Below are 20,067 nucleotides of genomic sequence, written 5' to 3'. Positions count from 1 at the left end.
CCTGTCCACCCCACACCATGATGAGGGGAAACCGAAAAGACACAGTTGGTGAAACGTGGAGACTCATGTGTTGAACTTAACATTGACAAGCACCCTAAGAAACAAATAACCGTGAAAGATATGGAATTTCTAAAACAAAAGACCAAAAAAACAGTGGAAAGTATCTTCCATTCTTTGAAGACATTCACATCCATGAAAATGCTTCATCTCACTTAGCTTTCACATTTCTACAGTTATATTCTTGTAGAAATCTTGCACTTATTGTTAGAAACATTTTTATTATGCCAAAGAGGCAAAACCTTTCACATGGGGCTGGCCACTGATTGAGGCCAAGGAGCTTGTCCCCCAGGACTTGAGGCTTGGGTCCATCTCTGGGTACATTTGGTATCCTCTGCAGTACTCAACCATCTGGGGAGAGCCATAAAATATAACAGAACCATAAAAGTGGATAAGAGCCACCAAAGAGTTTTCTAGAAAAAGAAATAAGGAGAGAACAGTCAAAGAAAGTCATAGTTGGATCCTGGTCTTTAAAAGAAGTAATAATATTTGTTGTTATTCAGTCTCGAAATTGTGTCTGACCCTTTGCGACCCCAGGGACTGCAGCACGCCAGGCTTCCCTGTCCTTCACTCTTTCCCAGGAGTTTGCTCAGACTCATGTCCGTTGAGTCGGTGATGCCATCCAACCATCTCATCCTCTGTTGCCACCTTCTCCTCCTGTCCTCAATCTCTCCTGTGTTTACAATGTTTATAGTTATTAAGTCATCTAATCCGCATAAAAATCTTATGAGATGGGTCCTATTATTATTATCCAGTCTACACAGGAGGAAATGGAAGCTCATAGAGGTGAAATAACTTGCCCAGAATTTCATAGTGGAATCCAGCTTTGGGTTCCATGAGCTTAACACTGTGCTCTAGGGTCTCTTGTTTTACTGCCTTTCTTACTGTCCTGTTCTGGGCCAGGGCCTAGCAGGATGAGGCTAGCTCCAGAACACTGGTCTTCTGGTAGCAAGGGTCATCAAATGTGAGTGACTGACTATGTTGAGCAAAAGTAATCCTAGAGTGGAAGGAAAAGATAAGGTGGATGTTGTTCATATCCATCAGGATCTGTGGTGGGTATTATCTCCTACTGAAGTGCTTCATTCAGTAATAATAATCCAAGATAAAGGTGTATTTATTGAGGTGTACCAATGGCTCAAGGAGGGAAAGAGAAGAAGGCAATGTATATCCTGTCTTTAAGGCACTTATAATCTGGTGAGAAGATGAGCAGAGATATACTGAGGATTAAATAGTGTCCCAGATGATGTAAGCAGAGCCCTGAAGACTCATGTACCATGTGGGATGCTAAAGGTGTGAGTGCTTTGAAATTTCATGGGCAGAGTCAACCTTTCGGTCAGTGCAGTGTGGGAAAGTACGCGGAGCAGGGTAGGAGGGGGATCCAGACTGTGTTTGGAAAGATGCAAAGGACTCCAAACATAGAGGAAAAGAGAGCCATTGCTTTCCAGGTGATGCCAGTGGTTAAAAAAAGAAAGCCCATCTGCCAATGCAGGAGATACAGGAGACTAAGATTAGATACCTGGGTTGGGATGATCCCTCGAGTAGGAAATAGAAACCCACTCCAGTACTACCTGGAAAATTCCACAGACAGAGGAGCCTGGTGGGCTATAGTCCATGGGGTCGTAAAGCGCAGGACACGACAGCATACATTCACGAGAACCATTGCAGGAATTTGGAATTCTGAGAAAAAGGGTGAAGATAAGAAAGGATGTTTTGCTTGGAGAGCAGCCCTTTTGAGTAGAATGTGAGGCAAATGAGGCTGAAAAGAAAACTGGAGTCAGATTACAGAAAATCTTGGTTACCTTAGTCCAGGAAAGTGGAAACGATGACACTGCTGATCCACTGGGGCACTGTTTTAGTAAGTGGGCTTCCAAACACCCAGCCAAGACTCTGTGGACCTGAAGGATTGGAGCCTGATTTTTAGGGCAACTTAGAAACCCTCTGTTTTGTTTTTTACAACCTAGAACTTTTACTAATGATATAGAATGTTGTCTTATATACTTATCATGGGCTGATAAAAGTCTCTTCAGCTACCTTTCAACTCAAAGGGAGCAACAAAAATGGATGCACCCAAGGATGCCATGTGATGACCATAACCATAGAAATACCTGTTCAAGAAGTTACCAGACAAGGTCTGCACTATAGATTTATTAAAATCAGAAGATGGAACATGAAAGAGGAAATTTGACAAGGTGTGATTCAAGGCACATGCTGAAAATTCAGTGGAGTGACCACTGTGGCATGAAGAGGCAGCCTATGACTAGAGCCTGAAATGTTGAAAAATGGCACCTGATCTATGGGGGAAGCCAACTTCCATGGTGGAAGACTTCTGTCCATGTAGCAGCTGCAACTCTTATGGCAGAAAGTGAAGAGGAACTAAAAAGCCTCTTGATGAAAGTAAAAGTGGAGAGTGAAAAAGTTGGCTTAAAGCTCAACATTCAGAAAACAAAGGTCATGGCATCTGGTCCCACAACTTCATGGGAAATAGATGGGGAAACAGTGGAAACTGTGTCAGACTTTATTTTTCTGTGCTCCAAAATCACTGCAGATGGTGACTGCAGCCATGAAATTAAAAGACGCTTACTCCTTGAAACGAAAGTTATGACCAACCTAGATAGCATATTCAAAAGCAGAGACATTTCTTTGCCAACAAAGGTCCGTCTAGTCAAGGCTATGGTTTTTCCTGTGTTCATGTATGGATGTGAGAGTTGGAGTGTGAAGAAGGCTGAGTGCCGAAGAATTGATGCTTTTGAACTGTGGTGTTGGAGAAGACTCTTGAGGGTCCCTTGGACTGCAAGAAGATCCAACCATTCCATTCTGAAGGAGATCAGCCCTGGGATTTCTTTGGAAGGAATGATGCTGAAGCTGAAACTCCAGTACTTTGGCCACCTCATGCGAAGAGTTGACTCATTGGAAAAGACTCTGATGCTGGGAGGGATTGGGGGCAAGAAGAGAAGGGGACGACAGAGGATGAGATGGCTGGATGGCATCACTGACTCGATGGACGTGAGTCTCAGTGAACTCCGGGAATTGGTGATAGACAGGGAGGCCTGGCGTGCTTGGATTAATGGGGTCGCAAAGAGTCGGACACGACTGAGCGACTGATCTGATCTGATCTGAGTTCAGAGCTGGGGTGGGCCATATGGTTTATCTAGCCCAACTCCTTTCCCCTAATCATCTCAAGAAACCTCTTGATGCCCAGTCAGGCTATGTGATCTGCTTGAGATTGTTCTCATTTGATCTCTTGAGAGCTTCTTGGGGGCTTGTAGTCTATGATCTCCCTTAGAGGCGAATCTTCTCAAGACTAAGGCATGGATACCATTCTTCAGGGCGTCCTATCTTCACTGCCTCATGGTGTGAAGTATTGTCAGATACAGTTACCCACTGGTTTGTGGTTACAGGGACCAAATACTATTGAAAAGGGTTGAGGTCCAGTTGAAGAAGTGAGACTTAGGTCCGGGATCTCTGTGTCTGCACATAGGGCTGTGTACAGCTGCCTGGCTCCAGGGAGCACCAACACCGGGGTTGGATGTGGATAGTGTTCCCTGCAGTTGGGAAATGCGGCGTTGGATCATAGCCATCTCGTGGGTTTTTTTTTTTTTTTTTTGCAGACTCTCTGGAAGTCAGCACATTTCCCTAGTTCCAATGTTATTTTTCTCTTAGTCTAAGCTAGAATCTTTCCTACATAATCTAAAATACAATTTATTTCTGCTTGATTCCCCAAAGTTCATCTTTCATTTCTAGCAAAAGAACACCTGTGTTCTTTTTGTGAGCTGTCGGCCTGGGTCTCCTCGCTTGTTTTTGAGCTTCAATTGACATCTCCCTGATGGGAATAGCAGACCACCTAACCTGCCTCTTGAGAAACCTATATGCAGGTCAGGAAGCAACAGTTAGAACTGGACATGGAACAACAGACTGGTTCCAAATAGGAAAAAGAGTATGTCAAAGCTGTATATTGTCACCCAGCGTATTTAACTTGTAGGCAGAGTACATCATGAGAAATGCTGGGCTGGAAGAAGAACAAGCTGGAATCAAGATTGCCGGGAGAAATATCGATAACCTCAGATATGCAGATGATACCACACTTATGGCAGAAAGTGAAGAGGAACTAAAAAGCCTCTTGATGAAAGTGAAAGTGGGGAGTGAAAAAGTTGGCTTAAAGCTCAACATTCAGAAAACTAAGCTCATGGCATCTGGTCCCATCAATTCATGGGAAATAGATGGGGAAACAGCGGAAACTGTGTCAGACTTTATTTTTTGGGGCTCCAAAATCACTGCAGATGGTGATTGCAGCCATGAAATTAAAAGACGCTTACTCCTTGGAAGGAAAGTTATGTCCAACCTAGACAGCATATTCAAAAGCAGGGACATTACTTTGCCAACAAAGGTTCGTCTAGTCAAGGCTATGGTTTTTCCTGTGGTCATGTATGGATGTGAGAGTTGGAGTGTGAAGAAGGCTGAGCGCCGAAGAATTGATGCTTTTGAACTGTGGTGTTGGAGAAGACTCTTGAGAGTCCCTTGGACTGCAAGGAGATCCAAACAGTCCATTCTGAAGGAGATCAGCCTTGGGTATTCTTTGGAAGGAATGATGCTAAAGCTGAAACTCCAGTACTTTGGCCACCTCATGCGAAGAGTTGACTCATTGGAAAAGACTCTGATGCTGGGAGGGATTGGGGGCAGGAAGAGAAGGGGACGACAGAGGATGAGATGGCTGGATGGCATCACTGACTCAATGGACATGAGTTTGGGTGAACTCTGGGAGTTGGTGATGGACAGGGAGGTCTGGCGTACTGCAATTCATGGGGTCGCAGAGTTGGACACGACTGGGTGACTGAACTGAACTGATTATTTATTCAAACCTTCTTTCCTCCCTACCCATTCTCCCTTCTCTCTCTCTCTGTCTCTCTCCCATATACCTCCTCCTATATATTCATCTATATAGCATTATTTTTTTATATTTGCTAAAGTATGCAAACATAATTTTTAAAAAATCAATGCCACACAAAAATCTTAAAATCAAAAATAGTATCGATCTAGGTCTGATACTCCTTACCTGCTATTCTCTCTATATCCATTGGCAACTATTTCTAGGTCTTTTCTTATGTACTCACATATTTCTAAAGTTTGCTAAAACTGTTAATTCTTGATTTTTCTAAATTAGACGTTACCTGTTTACTTCATGTTATGGTAGTAAATGGAGAAGGAAGTGGCAACTCACTCCAGTATTCTTGCCTGGAGAATACCCTGGACAGAGGCACCTGGTGTGCTACAGTCTGTGGCGTCCAAAGAATTGGACAGGACTTAGCGACTCAACCAGCATCACCACTGCCATGGCATGAAGCTTTTCTCCAAGACAGGGTGGGACCTGGGACCCAGGACCTTTGCTGCAATCTTGCACCTGGACAAACATCTCCTGGAGCAACAAAATACAAAGAAACTATAAGGGACTAAAAATAACTGCATGCATTGGGGCAAATTATGGACAACAAGATCCAAAGAGACCAAAAAACCCAACTGCTACTTCCAAAAAGCCAGAAGCAAAAGCTGGGTCCCGCACGTGCTCCCTGCACACAACATCACCAAGAGGGTGGGCAAGGCATCTAAGTCTCCTTTCTGGCCCAACCCCAGGACCCACTCCGTGTAAGAAATGAGCTCGCTCCCACTTGGGGAGAAAGTAAGGGGACTTGTTGCTTATTTTCACTCCACTCTGCTAAAGCAGGGGCCCTGGGAAAGCCTAGCCTGAATTTCTTTGGCCTTATCAATTTCTATTGATTGTGGAAGACCAAGAGCCTTGGTTATGGCAACAGACTCAGTGGCAGAAGTGATAGTTGGGTTTTTTGTATCTTACTTATAATTTTCCCCACCTGCTCATACATACAGTTATTTTTAGTCCCTTATAGTTTCTTTGTATTTTGTTGCTTGAGGAGACTTTTGTTCAGGTACAAGCATTTTAAGTGAAGGGTCCCAGGTTCCAACCTTTCTTATAACCTCCAACCTTCTTCCCTGGCCCTTGCCCCAATTAATGCCACATATTTGTTGCACACAAGTTTAGCCTCCAGTCAGCATTTACCTTATTGTGGCCATGTAAATATTGCTTACTACTGAGGCAAATAAGTGTTATACAGTATTGCTGCTAAGTCACTTCAGTCGTGTCCGACTCTGTGCGACCCCATAGACAGCAGCCCACCAGGCTCCCCCGTCCCTGGGATTCTCCAGGCAAGAACGCTGGAGTGGGTTGCCATTTCCTTCTCCAATGCATGAAAGTGAGAAGTGAAAGGGAAGTCGCTCAGTCGTGTCCGACTCTCAGCGACCCCATGGACTACAGCCTTCCAGGCTCCTCTGTCCATGGGATTTTCCAGGCAGGAGTACTGGAGTGGGATGCCATTGCCTTCTCTGGTTATACAGTATTACTTTTAGTTTATGGTACAACTTTTCCTCCAGACATTGATAATTACCTGGCATTGTTTTGGGAGATTTCAAAAATAGTAGTGAACAAAGAAAAGTTCCTGTTTACAAAGAATGTATGTTAGAGTGGAAGGTGGGAAACAGATAAATACAAATATTTAATATGTTGAATATTTTCTATTTCGGTTACTATGTATTTAACTCCTCAGACTCTCCTTTCACACTCTGATTCTTCTTTTATTGTAGTCTATCTTGTTTCATGAACACAGTATTTTCTCAAATGAAATGACCGTAGGGTTTTTTTCTTTTCTTATAGTTTTTCCTCTGTTCTGTCTACTGTGTCTTTGTCTCCTTCGCTCCTTAAAAATGTTTATTTGTTCAGTTCTCTTTTTTTCATTTTTGAGAACTTCTTCCAGTGTTTGGTAATCTTTGAATGTCCATTTATGGTTAAGAACTGATGCAGTAAGAAACCAACGGGAAATTCTGTGTGTGTGAAGGGAGCTGGTTCCTTCGTAAGTATTGTTGGTAGATGAGCTGGCCTGACATAGGACATTTCAAGTGGAATCTCTCTGGACCTTTTCTCTAGGGCTAGACAGTTTCTTTGGAGAATTATATTTTATCTTCCTGCCTGGGAGGTATATACCCAGACACTAATGTTCTGGGAACAAAGACAGGAAGGGTTGCTTGGAAAACAGGCTTTCATCTAAGTGCCTCCTTCTTGGCCTAGCACCTGGCTCCCCATCTGCTATGCCTGTTGTGACTGAGTCTGGAGATCCTCTGGTTCCAGTTCTCTAAAGAATACATTCCTGCCTTCCTGGCAGGGATGGATCCAGGCTAAATTTCCCCATTTGGTGGGGAAAGAGACGTATATATCCTGCATATGCAGACTTTCAGTCAGCACCTCAGCCCCTGCTGCCTAGGAAGGTGCAGTGTCCACATGCCCAGTTTTCCAGAGTTCTCTGCACATTGTCGGGTTCTAGCTTTTTCCACTGGCCGAGGAAGTGGCCATTTTCCTATTCCTTTTTATTCCCCCCAAATGTCGACGATTCTCATGTGCTGCATTTATCTCCCCAATTCTTTTTTTTGGTGTATGTGTTAGTTGCTCAGTCATGTCTGACTCTTTGCAGTACCATGGATTGTAGCCCTCCAGGCTCCTTTGTCCATAGAATTCTCCAGACAAGAATACTGGAGTGGGTTGCCATGCCCTTCTTCAGGGAATCTTCTCGACCCAGGAATTAAATCTGGGTATCCTGCATTGCAGTCAGATTCTTTACCAGCTGAGCCACCATCTTTTTAATTTTTTCACTGTCATTTTGTTCAGGTTTTGGAAGGAAGAAGAGATAAATGTGTGGACTCTACTTAGCATATTTGACCAAACTTTCCTTCTTTTTACCTAAACTTCAGAAATCATACAGATATCATAGGGGATTTTAGGCACAGGGAGTACAGTAGATTATAGTTCACATTTAGTTTACAGTAAACAAAAATTTTCTTTATGTCGTGGAGGGCCTCCCATAGGAAGCAGCCTGCCAGTGGCATCCGGCCTGGCAGATGGGTCTACTGGCCTCTAGGATCCTCCGCTGTACCTGGCTTGCACACGGCCAGGCAGAGACACTGCAGGTGATTGTCCCCTGTGAGCAGCTGAGAAACGTCAGGCAGAGGGGCCTGGGAGACACTGCTTGGATGACTCTTGTGTAATTAATTGAGGTCTGGAGCAGTAAAATTCCTATTTATCCATGATGCTCATACTCTAAGCTGTCCTGTCATGTTTATTAAAGGGAGAAATAAAGATTTAAACCTGGGTTTCATTTCATGGAAATCTTGTCAAACAGGAAAGGCATTTTATATATGCTTTTTCCTCTTATCTGTTTGATTCACCTTGAGACAAGACTATTACTCATGAAACAGATGTTACTTATAATATTGAAGAACAAAATAACCATTATAAAAATCGATGCCCCCCCCCCAAAAAAAACCCTTACTAATAAACCCACTTTTTTCTTAATCAGGGGGAGCAAACTTTGCTTTGAGTGAGTGAATTTCAAAGATTCCTAAGAGATTTATTAGGAATTGATTTGTGACTGCAATGTATTTTTTTAATCTCTGCAATATTCATTAAATGTTGTTGTTATGTTACGAAAAATACAGTGGCATCAACAGAGAACTGCAAACAAGGCTTAGATGCACTTCTGTTTCTTTTTGGGCAAAGCTTGGTAAGCCTGTGGCTGCTCCCTGAGATATGAAGTTTCTTGTTACAGGTTGAGTGGTGTCCCCTCCAATTTCATACATCGAAAACCTAACCTTCAGTACCTCAGAATGTAACTGTGTTTAGAAATGGGGCCTAGAAAGAGGTGGTTGAGGTTAAATAAGGTCATATGGGTGGGCCCAAATGCAATCTTCCTGGAGTCCTTATAAGGAGAGGAAATTTGGATGCACAGAGACACCAGGGATGTGGGCACACAGGAAAAAGGCCTTGTGAGGACACAGAAATAAGGCAGCCATCTGCAAGCCAAGGAGAGATGCCTCAGGAGATACGAGACCTGCTGACATCCTGAGCTTGGCCTGCTGGCCTCCAGAACTGTGAGAAAATGAATTTCTATTGCTAAAGCCCCTCAGGCTATTTTGTTATGGCAACCCTAGCAAACTAGCACAGTTCCTAAACCTGTCTTCTACCATATTTGCTTTAAAATCTGGATATAACAAGAAGAGCATAGAAATGCTAGGAATTAGACACTCCTGACAACCAGCTTTTGATAACTAATAGCTGAAAAACCAGGTATTAGATCACAGTGGAGAAATGTACCACACATAGTACCACTTTGGGAGCATTACCTGTGAGCTGAGGGTCTAAGCTGCTGTGTTGGGCTGGGCTTTGGCTTCCACAGTGGAAACTTGGAGCCTCAGACCCTCGTTGGAGCCCCCTTAGGGTTGGTTCTCACGTGGATCGAGCCATGTCTCTGGACCTGCAGAGGAGAAGAAGAAGCCTGCAGCCTGTGGGCTTGATTGAAATGGGATAGAAAGAGTAGATGGAGGGTTTTTCCTGGTGGTGGGGGTGTCTGATGGAAACAGACTCAAGGTGCGTTCTCCTTCCCTTCACTCAGTCGGCAGGAAGAGAAGCATCTGGATGTTGGAATGTTACAATGGACAGCTTGAGAAGTGGCCTCTCACTGAAATCTTGAATTGGCAGGGCCTTCCTGGTGGTTCAGATGGCAAACAATCTGCCTGGACCCCCGGGTTTTGTCCCTGGGTCAGGAAGATCCCCTGGAGGAGGGAATGGCTACCCACTCCAGCATTCTTGCCTGCAGAATTCCATGGACCAAGGAACCTGTGGGCTACATACAGTCCATGGGATCACAAACAGCTGGTTGTGAGGGACACTTCTGCTTTTTTCCCACCAGGAGGACACCTGGGTGATCTTCTGTAATTCAGGCTGAGAAGGAAAAGAAGAAAACATGACATTCATCTCTCTAGATACTGTGCATGCTATGCGTGTTTAATCGCTTCAGTAGTGTCCGACTCTGTGTGACCCCATGGATTGTAGCCTGGCAGGCTCCTCTATCCATGGGGATTCTCCAGGCAAGAATACTGGAGTGGATTGCCATGCCCTCCTCCAGGGGATCTTCCTGCCTCTAGATATCAGAAGTGCTCATATTTGGTCAGTCACTGGGATGAGGAAAGAACCAGGCACTGGCCTGGTTTTCAGCCCCAAGTCTCATGGTTGCATGTTGTCACAATCCATCAGAAGCCAGCAAAGGAAGCCAAGACTTCATGCTCACGCTGTGCTCACCATCAGAGAGGTTGCTGTGTCCTTGTTACCCTAGTACTCATGTTGACCAAGATCCCAGATCCAGGCAGGGAACAACAAAGAAAAATATAATTTAGGGGAGGGGAAAGAGAGAATCAAAGAAGAAAGGAGGGAGGGAGGGAAGGAGAAATGGAGATTGAGAGACATGGAGACACAGAGAAACACACAAAGACAGAAAGGGAGACAGAGAACAAGTAGAGAGACCTAGACAATCACAGGGAAAGCAAGTCACCTTGTTAGACCTTAGATTCCAGGAGATTTTCATGGATCCCTGATTTGATCTGCTCTCTTGGCTGCCTCTGATCCCATTTAAACCCCATTGGAGTCTCCTGTTTTGAAGAAGCCCAGGGATGTTTGCATTTGTGATGTGTTTTCCAAAGGATACCCTGTGACTTCACTGAAGTGGAACGAGAGGAATGTGGGCAACAAGTTAATATTTTGAGATTTTATTTAAATGGGCAGTTATGTCTGAGATTCATTCATGTAAGGTGCACATCTCACTTAGGCAGGAGAATCGAATGAAGAGTGGAAATCTTGGGAAGGCCAGCAAGAACAGGGGAAAGGAATGTTCATTCTTCCTAAATGTGTCTTTATTGTAAGACTGCTGCTTTTTTTCCCGATGCTTGTTAAATACTGTATTTATGCTGTGTGTTTGTATACAGTGGGATTAAGGGACCAAACTGAATTACTGATGATGGTTGCTTGAAGGGGTGTTTGACTAGGAGATTTACACAGTGTTGTTAATAATCTTTTTTATTTATTTATAGAATGTTATCATTCCAAACGTACAGTGCTGCCATCCCTTAGGAAAGATGCTGTCTATTTGAGGACCACTGGCTCTGCATGTTGATTTGAAAAGAGATAAAAGAGCATCTGGCCACCATAGGACAGGCTGCACCATCCCCTCCCTCTTCATTATGCACTGAGCCGATGTGTTTTTTTCTTTTTTCCTATTTATACAGATAAAGAGAACGATTTGAGAAATATGTCATGCTGGCATTAAACACCACCAGTCTTGCTGGGTTGAAATGTACACGTTTCATTAACAACAATTAAATTGTATAATTAAGGTTTGATCCCCAGAGTCTGACTCCGAAGCTTTCTCAAATACCGATGGGTTTATCAAAGATATGTTAAAATAAATATACCCCTCCCATCACCCCCCTTTCAAGTTCCCAACCCCCACCCCAAAGTGCCACCAGTACCTGTGCCAGTGGTTGGGTCTGCATTGAGTGTGGTGTTCAAGTGCCCTCTAGTGTAGCTGTGACTGAGACTAATATGAAAATAGAAAAGAAGCTTTGAAGAGGCAGATGCCTGCTAGGAGAGACATCAGAGCATTCTGTGCATGATATGGGGCTCCCCAGGTGGCGCTAGTGGTAAAGAATCCACCTGCCAATTCAGGAGATGTTAAGAGACATGGGTTTGATCTCTGGGTTAGGAAGGTCCCCTGGAGGAAGGCATGACAACCCACTGCAGTATTCTTGCCTGGAGAATCCCACGAACAGAGGAGCCCAGTGGGCTACAGTCTAAGGGTTTGCAAAGAGTCAGACATAACTGAAATGACTTAGCACGCGTAGTGTGCATGGGGCTCCCATGTATGGGGTCCATGTGAAAGAAATAGGGTGCAGAAAGATGATTTGGAACGATCCTTCCTTAATAAGGCTGTCCACGTCATCTTGTTATGATACTGCTCTTTATCATTCTTTTTGTGGGACTTTCAGTTTGGGTTTAGGTGGTAATTTCCTGAGGCTTACAGGGTCTTGGCACACACATACAAGTAGACAGCCACTGTGTGTGTTGAGGGGGAAGAGCTGATGACGTTTAAGCCCTTGCACTCAAGGGTGCCCCTCGACCCTGTGACCACAGCACGTTCTTCTCCCAGCAGGTGGGGAGAGCTCTGACCTCTGTTTCATTGGCAAATGCTGCTGCCGGTGACAGTGATGGATTTCTGAGGGCAGTTAACACAGCGACAAGGTTTATAAATGATAGATTATGACAACACTCCCTGCTATCAGGTTTTTCCCTTTGATGACCACCTGGCTATCAATATGGTCTCACCAGCCAAATTCTGTTTTTCTACCTGTGGTCAAGACTAAAGAAAAGCAAATAGCTGAAAATCCTAGAGCAGACTTGAATCTTAACCAGGAGAAGAATGGTTGGCCAGGTGCCCCACTGACACAAATCGGGTGTAGGGGAGGAGGGAAGAAGGTTCGAATGAGACACATCTGAATCAGTGACGCCCACCTGGTTAGACCCTAATGCGGGTAGATGGGTTTTTTCTCTCCTGGTTCTCTTTGGTAGGAGTATGTGAGCACAGAAATGATGTGAGGAACACGAAGTTCAAATGTTCAAACTTTATAAATGTGAACATTCTTTTAGAAAGTTGTGGCTGGAAGGGTTGGGCTGGGTGACTTCTCTGTCATTCTTGGATGGGTGGTATGTGGATCTCATGAAAATCAAGACAACAGACTCCAAATGGAGTCACTTATGCTAAGCCCCATGTCCCCAAGCTGAGACTTAACTACAGTTTCGGCTCTCCCAGAAGTGGAATCTAAAACCTGTCCATCAGGAATCGCCTGATCAGCACAGTTAGGCAATCTGCCTGATAGATCTGCTAGTCTGTAAAGAAAGTGACTTTGCAATAACCAGTCTGCTTTTTTTGCCCAGTATAACTTCCTTTTTCCTCTTCCCTCTGCTTATAAACATCTTTCATTTTGTTCAGGTCCTTAGAGTTCACTTTTGTCTGCTAGATTGCAGGCTGTCCGACTCCTGGATCGTTGAGTGAAGTCAATTAAGATCTTTAAAATTTACTCAGTTAACTTGTGATTTGTAACAGTGTGTATTTCCTTGCTGAAGTATCAAAATCAGGTAGATTTTCTTCCAGAATTGTATGATTGTGGAGGAGCAATTCCTAGGCAGCCTTGCAAATAATGCATGCTTTTTTATTATTACACTTTAGAATCCCTAGGGCTTCCCTGATGGTTCAGCTGGTAAGGAATCCGCCTGCAATGGGGGAGACCTGGGTTTGATCTCTGGGTTGGGAAGATCCCCTGGAGAAGGGAAAGGCTACCCACTCCAGTCTTCTGGCCTGGAGAATTCCATGGACTGTATAGTCCATGGGGTCACAGAGAGTCAGACATGACTGAGTGACTTTCACTCACTTCACTGTGACAGATATTATTGATTACTTATCCCATAGTAACCAACTCTTTCTTCCTTCCTGTTTTTAAGGTTCTTTGAATAATTTTTTTCTGGGGCAGGCACCAACAAGTATCCGTCACTTGATAGTGGAGTGATGTGGGAGTTGACTCATAAAGGTGGGCTCAGGGACAAAACAGTGGGAGAGATAAGGGTCTTTTCTAGACAGAGCCTCACCTGCTGCCCAAGATGTTATCTTTTTTGGTTGTCTATGGAGATGACGACTCCACCAATTGATAGATGCTTGAAATCACATTATTCAAATGCCATCCTTGAAGAATTTTAATCCCATTAAAAATGAATGATTGCAAATACTTTTAACTTTTTATCTTTGTGTAGGTTCATAATTATTTATCTATTCCGGATTGTATGTCAAGCGTTTCTTGGTATTGCTTAATGTGTCAGAAGAAAATATGAATGCCGTAAGGATTCAGAGCACACGAATAATCTAAGTTTGCTCTCTTATAATGAGGTTAAAGTTAGCTGGCTGACTGAGGTCACTGTCCATTTATTCTCTCTTTCAGTGCATATTTATGTTGTCCCTTCCATGTTCTGAGCATTGTGCTGGGCGGTATTGAGGAAAACAGAAGGGCAGTGGGTAAGGCGTGATGTCTGGTGGGTAAGGTAAGCTCTGTCCTCAAGAAGCTCACAGTCTAGAAGGGAAATAGACCTGTAGCAAAGAATCACACATGAGTGTGGCATGTTGACAACCTCAGGGAGGCACAAGATGCTGGGCAGGGCCTGGGCTCAGGAACCCTGAATCTCAGCCTAGCGCTGCGGCTGCCAGGGTGCTACGGGGAGACTCTCACCCTTGTGTGAGGGAGGAATTACAAGTAATTGGGAAAAACAATGCCTCAGTGATCCCAGAAACTCTTTACAACTTCAAGAGCTTCATTAAAGCAATGTTATTTATGTTTCTCTTATATACTGTTTCCAGCACTTATTAACAATCATTAATCTGCCTACAAAAATTAAGAAACAACTATAGCCATACCTGCTTTTTAGTTTACAGTGGGCTGGATTTCACATGCATTTTCTCATCAAGGATTGCGTGCTCAGGTGTGCCTGACTCTTTTGCGACCCCGTGGCCTGTAACCTGCCAGGCTCCTCTGTCCATAGGATTTTGTGTTTTTTTTGGCCAGGAATACTGGAGTGAGTTGCTATTTCCTTCTCCAGGGGATCTTTCCAACCCAGGGATTGAACCCATGTCTCTTGCATCTCCTGCATTAGCGGTGGATTCTTTTACCACTGACCACCTGGCATTTTCTCATAGAACTCAAATAAGCCTATGAGGTGGGTAGAATGAGCATAACTATTATCATCATTCTTCAGATGAGAGATCTGAGGCACTGAAAAGTTAAACGACTTGACTCAAATCATCGAGGTAATTAATTGGCAGATAGAAAGATGTGAAGCTAGGTATTTTGAACTGCTTGGACCATGAGTTTTCCCAGTCTATATTACTATGAGAGAAGCTTCTTAGTCCTTTGCACAGATGGGTTTTCTAGGTGTACTCTGCCGATAATAACCTCCTTTTGGGGACTCTGGTCCCTTGGACCCTGCAGCAGCTCCCTCTGCATATTTCTTGTATATTTCTGATTATTCTTTCCCTGCCCTTAAGGAGTTCTGTTCTTTTTCTACCTGTCAGGTAAATGCTGGTGCCCCCTGGGGTCTGTCTCTGACCTGTTTTCTCTCTTCATACTCTCCGGGCAATTACATTTATGGCATCACTATCACATGAAGTGACAATTCTTAAATCTACATCTTGTAACTCTGACCTCTCTCCCAAGCATCAGACGTAAATATACCAACTGCCTGCTGGATAGCTCCCCTGCTGTCAGCAGGTATTATCCATTCCCACTGAATTCTTCTTTCTTCCACTTGACGTCGGAAGCTTCACTCTTACTATGAACTCACTGGTGTCAGCACTGCTGACCCAGTCACCCAAGCTTAAAATCCATGAGCTTCTTTCTTTCCCCCTCCTAGTCACATCTAACTGGATCTCCACGTCTGATATGGTCCTCTAAATATAATTTTTGAAGTCTGTTCCCTCTTTCTCACTCACACTGCCGCTGCTGTGTGTATTGAATGGGTTCTCCAGTGTCTGTGGGCTTCTTGAGAGCATATTGAGGAAAAGGGTGAGTGATATATCTACTCATGCATTTCCTCCCCGTTTCACTTCCATAGAAATTTATTGAAAGAAATAAATCTCACTGCTACTGGGGAAAATTGGGTTGATCCTTTTGAGAAAATTAAAACTGACCTGGAAACCCTAGTCTTTTCTCATACTTTCTAGGTTAATTAACTATGTATTACATAGATTTCAAGTCTCAGCAGTTTCAAATTGGGCAGTTAGCTGTTATGTAGCTAGAGAGCAAAATTTAAATGATAGTGCTTAACCATTGTTCCCAAAGTAATCTCTTTCAACAGTCACCCACGATTCTGCTGAACAAATGCTTAAGGCTTTGATTCAGAAGATATTTTGGCCCCTCACAAGTCACCAAGTTCTCAGATATTTCCAAAAACAAATGTGCAAATTCTAAACTGTGGCTTGGTCTCAGCCAAGATATTAGTGCATCTATAGTAATTCTTTTTCTTCTTTGTGAACTTAAGTGAAAGTACTTGTAATTTATAAAATTAGCTCTTATTTGAAAGACTGTTTATAAATATATTCAGTATCATGTTTGAGGGAGGGGCTTCCCCAGTGGCTCAGCGGTAAAGAATGCACCTGCCATGCAGGAGATGCAAGTTCCATCCCTGGATCAGGAAGATCCTCTGGAGCAGGTCATGGATAACCCACTCCAGTAGTCTTGCCTTGAGAATCCCATGGGCAGAGGCGCCTGGTGGGTTACAGTCTGTAAGGGCTGCAAAGAGTCGGGCACAACTGAAGCAACTTGGCATGCTTGTGGGCTGGCTTTTTTCTTTTAATGAATAAAGATAAACAGGGTTGGAACTGTCTTGAAAATAAGCAAGCAAAGAAATCCCTGTGGAAGAATGGATTTCCTTTAACTCGCCAATTCTGTTGATGCATTTAAAATGTGATTCATTTCCCCAAATTTCTGAAGTACAGACATATTTCATAAACATACATTATGTGTCGAGTAGAGTTTATCTGTGATGCTTTATAGACATGAGGACTTTATTCATGCTAAAGGATGGTCTGATGGTAAGGATTTCTGCTGCCATCTTGGTAGGCCTAGAACGTTGATGCTTGGTTTATCCGGAGTTTATAAGGAAAACAGTGTGGTGGATTGCAGATGATTTCAAATTCTTTGCCCTCCATCCCACTGAAAGACGGAAACTATTCTCCTTTTGAATTCAGGATGGCCGTATGACCTGCTCTGACTAACAGGATGTGGCTGAAATGACTGCATTTCTGAGGCTGGGGCCCAAGAGTTCTGTGGCTTTCACTTTCTCTGCTTGGCATACAGCCTCTTGGAAGTCAGGATCCATGTGAGAAGTGTGATGACCCCTAGACTTGGGACTAGCACACTGCAAGGAAGCCCCAGCCACCCATGTGGTCACCAGGAGGCCCTGAGGTGCCAGGCGTGTGTCTGTAACATCCTGGAGCTTCCAGCTCAGTTGGACTCTTTGTCTCTGAGCGGCCTGGAGCAGAAGGACTAGTTCTTTTATCCTCATCTGAATTCCTGACCCAGACAATTGTGATCAAATAAAAATAGCTATTTTTGTGCCCCTGTGTTTTGGGATAGTTTGTTAGACAGCAACAGATAATAAAAACAATTGGCTTGCGCCACCCACTGTCTTTCCCCAAGGAAAGTTTACTTAGGAAACCAAATCGCCTGACGGATGAGGGAATCAGGGCAGAGAAAATGTTCTCAGGGATATCCAGCCCCAGGATGTCCTCATTGGATCTGGGTTTCATGTCCCCTTGCCAGCCTGAGAAACCACTGCCCTCAACTGTCCTTGTGAGCACCATTTTCCTATTGTTATGAGATGCTCTTGTCAGCTCTCCTGATTACTTAAGTTTTACATCAAATTACAACAGGTGTATGTGTTAGGCAGGGAGTACAGGAGACACACAACAGGCCGTTCAACACAAATACGGTGAGGATATGTGTGGCAAGTGAGGGCTGCTCTTCATTGCGGTGTGCGGGCTTCTCGCGGCAGTGGCACATGTTGTTTCGCAGCGCTGTCTCTAGGGCACAGTGGGCTCAGTAGTTGCCGTGCGCCAGCTCAGTTGCCCCGCAACACGGGGGATCTTCCCAGATCAGGGGTCAAAACTGTGTCCCCTGCATTGGCAGGCGGATTCTTAACCACAGGATTACTGGGGAAGTCCCTTGTTCAATTGTTTGAAGAGCAAAAAGACTGCCTGACTCTTAAAAAGTTTAACATTTGCAGAAAGCAGGAGAATGTCATTTGGGGGAGATATTTTTCCTGGTCTCTTAGATCAGAGTAGGGATGTTTCTCCAAGTTCTCTTCTGAAGTCTTCATTATTGAGAAAGTAGTAGTTTCTCAACCTGTGTTGTGTGCCAGGAATAATTACATGTTCTCCCAATCACAAATTAAACGTGGCTTCTTCACAAGTGTCCTCTCTCACCTGAGTTTATCTTGAAAGAATTCCCTGAGGTCTTAGTAAGGGGTGCTTATTTAAGCTTTTGCAGTGTGATTATTGACAAACAGCTTGCTCTCTGGTGGTGTTTCATGTGAGACATGCCAAGATCTTGAAAATGAGGTTGAGGCTTAGGTTCTGTCACTGACCTGCTGAATTCTAAAGCCTGGCAGTAAAGAGTGGGTCCCCTCCTACCCTTGAGGAGCCAATAGTGTGGCCGGGGTGGAAGGACATGGTACAGTGTGGACCCACACATAAGGACACTGCCACTTGTTCAAGAGGTAAGTCTGTAAATTTCTGCTTTTGTGTTATTTATTTTGGTATTTCCGTATCAGAATTAGGCTAGCTCTGTAATAAGATTTGGAAAGCCTTTAAAAAAATTTATTTATTGCTTTTGACTGTGCTAGGTCTTCATCGCTGCTTGGACTCTTCTTGAGTTGTGGAGAGCGAGGGCTCCTCTCTAGTTGCAGTGTGTGGGTCTCCCATTGCAGTGGCCTCCCTTGGAAACAGGCTCCAGGGAGCGTGGGCTTCGTAGTCGTGATTCCCGGGCTCTAGAGCTCAGGCTCAGTGGTTGTGGCGCACGGGCCCAGTTGCTCGGTGGCATGTGGGATCTTCCTGGATCGGGGATCGAACTGTGTCTCCTGAATTGGCAGGCAAATTCTTCACCACTGAGCCACTAGGGAAGACCAACCTCTTTTTTATTATTATTTTAATGCCATGGATATTTTGTGCAAACTTAGGAATTATCTGTGTCTTGACTGCTGGTGGGAACACTCTCTGGGTCTGATACCCTTCTTGGAGATAATTCGTTGACAGTTATCTTCCCCTCTACCACATTTCTTCACTGATGGTTTATTTAGATTTTCTGCTTCTTCCCAAAGGAATTTTGATGCTTTGTATTTTCTTGAAAATCAGCCCTTTCATCAAGACTTCATAGTATTCTGTTGTCAGTGTCTTTCTATCTGTTACATCCTGTCTCACTCTTAATTTCATCTATCTTAACATCTTTTGTTTTTCTTTAATGGATTAACTGCAGGACTATCAATTTGACTTATTTTGCCCTCCCCCAAACAGCAAGCACTTTCTCTTTGTTTTTTTGGACAGGCAGTGGGCAGAGAACTGTTCTGATGGGTCCATCAAACCGTGTCTTGAGGCCCCCGTGTGTGAGAAGTGGGCACTTTAGGTACACTATGTTCAGCCCTGATCTTATCTGAAGCCAAAGCCTTTGACTGTGAGATGAGTCAACGTCTCCTTCAGTTTCCCAATCAGGTCTTTATCATTCCTAAGATCATATTTAGTTTCCACTGAGATGATGAGAGTGCCAGGTACTGGGGTCACATTTAGGATACCACTTTGCACAGTTATTTGCAGACGATGCAGAACTTACAAGGGAAAAGCAAATGAAGAATATACTCGCTTGCAGAAAGGATGGGATGTGAAATCTGTCATAAGTTTCTCATCCAGCTTCTTGTTCCATAAGCCCAGATTTACCATTTTCTCCAGCTACCAGACCATTAGCAGGACAGTTGTCATACAGACAATAGGGCTATATTTTCTAGAAAGTGCATTGGTGTATAACTGATCAGTAGGCAAGTTTTACCTACAGCTCCATCTTCCACCCCCACACACCTGATGGCCTGCATTAAAGCCACTTGCTGGGTGGCTTGGGGCTGTACTTGGGCACAGAGGCAAGAAGCAGTGGGTTCAGGGGTGTCAGAACCTCTTTCTACACTGTTCACCCTCAGCAGACTGTAAGCTGAAACCTAGCTAAAGACCACACAAACCTAGCAAAAGAACCCCATGTTTGCAGCTCAGTGGGAATTCTATTTTTAATTGTAGGATAATTACTTTTCAATATTCTGATGGTTTTTGCCATACACCAACATGAATCAGCCATAGGTATACACATGTCCCCTCCTTCCTGCACCCCCCTCCCACCTCCTTCCCCCTCCCATCCCTCTAGGTTGTCACAGATCCCCGGCTTTGAGTTCCCTGCATCATACAGCAAACTCCCTCAGTGGGGATTCTTTAAGGC

At 44.0% G+C, this 20,067-nt stretch overlaps 1 long non-coding RNA gene across 1 annotated transcript; it reads right to left on the bottom strand.

Moving 5' to 3' along the window:
* Nucleotides 1-264: 264 nt before the first annotated feature.
* On the bottom strand, nucleotides 265-10,568 carry LOC113882996. The gene is made up of 3 exons (XR_003508518.1): nucleotides 10,497-10,568; nucleotides 9,292-9,422; nucleotides 265-470 (listed from the first exon to the last, which is right to left on the bottom strand). It is a non-coding gene; the product is annotated as an uncharacterized LOC113882996 (long non-coding RNA).
* Nucleotides 10,569-20,067: the final 9,499 nt, after the last annotated feature.

This window comes from Bos indicus x Bos taurus, chromosome 24 (assembly GCF_003369695.1).
Source record: "Bos indicus x Bos taurus breed Angus x Brahman F1 hybrid chromosome 24, Bos_hybrid_MaternalHap_v2.0, whole genome shotgun sequence".
In the NCBI taxonomy this organism is placed as follows: Eukaryota; Metazoa; Chordata; class Mammalia; order Artiodactyla; family Bovidae; genus Bos; species Bos indicus x Bos taurus.
The sequence above is the reverse complement of the archived record's forward strand: the minus strand, read 5'-3'. Positions and strand labels throughout refer to the sequence as shown.